Genomic DNA, 2,430 nt, shown 5'->3' with positions numbered 1-2,430 from the left:
CATCAACTTGTGTTCTTTGAGCCGTTTTCAACACACAGTCATCATTAGCACGTCTGAAAATGTCTGCACAGCATTATCCTTAATTTATGAGCATGGGTGTAGTTAGTAGTTTCTCTTTGATGCCGCTAAACTGCAGATGCAGAAAGATACGTCGACAAATGCAGATTCGACAACTGCCGTTTGCTGAATTACTGCGGAGTGATCTCGCAAATTGCTATGATGTTATATGGAAGTAATATTTATAACTTAGGTTCTGATTTTGATTGCTCAGTTACTCTATTATTCTTAAAGTCAATTATTACAAAACTGAGGAAACATTCTCATGAGCACTGCTGGATGCTATAAGCGGAGTGCAAATACGTATTCAGTTCTTAACCACTTCCTTGTGAATCATTATTCATTGCTCAATCTTCAAATGGACTATAACTAGACAAAGCCTAGGTTCATTTGGACTGGACTATGTAACTGTGTGTGTGTGTGTGTGTGTGTGTGTGTGTGTGTGTGTGTGTGTGTAGGTGCATGCTTGTGTTCTATGAAACATTCGAGTCAGATTCTGTTTCCAAATTATTTTCTGGGGCATAAAAGTAATATTCCCAGTTACTCCGACTCGACCACTGCATTCCCAGATAATGAACCACCAAATGAGACGGTCCTCAAAAAATTTAGTTTTCTGGAAGCCAAATTTGTAAAACAGTCTCAATGTGGTGTATCTATTGAGAAGGAATACTTGAGTCTTACTACATAGCTTAGAATTCCAGGGCATAACTGTAACCAAGTATGGGAGCAGTTCGCTTCTTTTTACACCGCATACAGCACATAATTGCCATTTCCTGAATTTCTTGCGAGTGGTAAGAATGTGGCTCTTGTTCAGAGGCTCTCCACGGTGATCTGAGACATGCTCAGTGCTTGACATACTTGAGGAGCACTGTTCGACAGTTGCCCTTCGAAGCGTTCCTAAACGCCCTCATCGTTGGTACTGGTGTATAATTTGATGTTACTATGATCCGGAACTATGAAGCCTTGGACTGAACTGTCTTAAATAAAATTTTTGGGCACATTTGATCAGAAACCTCTCAGGAAATTAAAAGTACCAAGAGAGTTGGATCAAGATCAACTATCATCAATGACTTAACGCATTCTATCATACCGACCGGTAATCTGGGTGGTAAGTTGTCTCAAAAATTTTACTTCTGCCAGTATCTCGTCTCCTGCCTTCCAAACTTCACAGAAGCTCTCCTGCGAACTTTGCAGAACTAGCACTCCTGGAAGAAAGATTACTGCGGAGACATGGCTTAGCCACAGCCTGGGGGATGTTTCCAGAATGAGGTTTGCAGGAGAGCTTCTGTGAAGTTTGGAAGGTAGGAGACTGGCAGAAGTAAAGCTGCGAGGACGGGGCGTGAGTCGTGCTTGGGTAGCTCAGATGGTAGAGCACTTGCCCTCGAAAGGCAAAGGTCCCGAGTTCGAGTCTCGGTCCGGCATACAGTTTTAAAGTGCCAGGAAGTTTCATATCAGCGCACACTCCGCTGCAGAGTGATGATCTCAATCTGACTGAAAAGTTATTTATTGTGCTGTGAGAAGTTTTAGGTGCTCTACCGCTACGATTTTTCACGTGTGCGTGATCTTGGAAGAGCAGCAGGGAATATTTGCGTCACAGCAAGCAAGAGTTGGAATATAGATGTAAGAGAACTACAACACGGATTTTGGCCCATAGCTCGTCAAAATAACTCTTTTTACCTGATTCCTGGTCTGCGCATAAAAATCATATTCCTTTAGAGCAAATGATCCCTTCCGAAAAGTGTGTAACATTGCAGTTCATACCACCTGTAACCGCTGAACAAATTCAGCCTCTGGACGTTTCTTTTTTCCGTGCCTATGAAACATATTATCGCACTACCTGCAGCTACGCCTTAAAGGTTAGCCAGTTTCACGATAAGCTGCACGGTAAACAGTTTCGCATTCGGTTGGATGTTATCACATTTTGTCACCCCATTATACCAATATGATTCCATATTCATTCTTCAAGAGTGGGTACCTACCTGAAAGTCCTGCAGAGTAAATAACGCCCAAGGAGTTCACCTTCGATCTCGATGGTGCGAACCTTTGTGATCACTATGGCACGCCATTTCTATTTGGTGCTCATGGTGCAAGTTAACAGTCCGCAGCTCGTGGTCGTGCGGTAGCGTTCTCGCTTCCCACGCCCGGGTTCGATTCCCGGCGGGGTCAGGGATTTTCTCTGCCTCGTGATGACTGGGTGTTGTGTGATGTCCTTAGGTTAGTTAGGTTGAAGTAGTTCTAAGTTCTAGGGGACTGATGACCATAGCTGTTAATTCCCATAGTGCTCAGAGCCATTTGAACCATTTTTTTTTTTTTTTGCAAGTTAACGGTTTGTTTTGGTTATTACTTGAACGTCGACGATGTCCATTTTGTAGA

General features: G+C 43.0%; 1 non-coding gene across 1 annotated transcript; it reads left to right on the top strand.

Annotated features, from left to right (window-relative positions):
• Positions 1 to 1,404: 1,404 nt before the first annotated feature.
• Trnas-cga (transfer RNA serine (anticodon CGA)) lies at positions 1,405 to 1,479 on the top strand. The gene has a single exon. It is a non-coding gene; the product is annotated as a tRNA-Ser (tRNA).
• Positions 1,480 to 2,430: the final 951 nt, after the last annotated feature.

This window comes from Schistocerca serialis, chromosome 7, assembly GCF_023864345.2.
Source record: "Schistocerca serialis cubense isolate TAMUIC-IGC-003099 chromosome 7, iqSchSeri2.2, whole genome shotgun sequence".
NCBI classification, from domain to species: domain Eukaryota; kingdom Metazoa; phylum Arthropoda; class Insecta; order Orthoptera; family Acrididae; genus Schistocerca; species Schistocerca serialis.
Note: the sequence above shows the minus strand (reverse complement) of the source record. Positions and strands in the feature narration are given on the sequence as shown.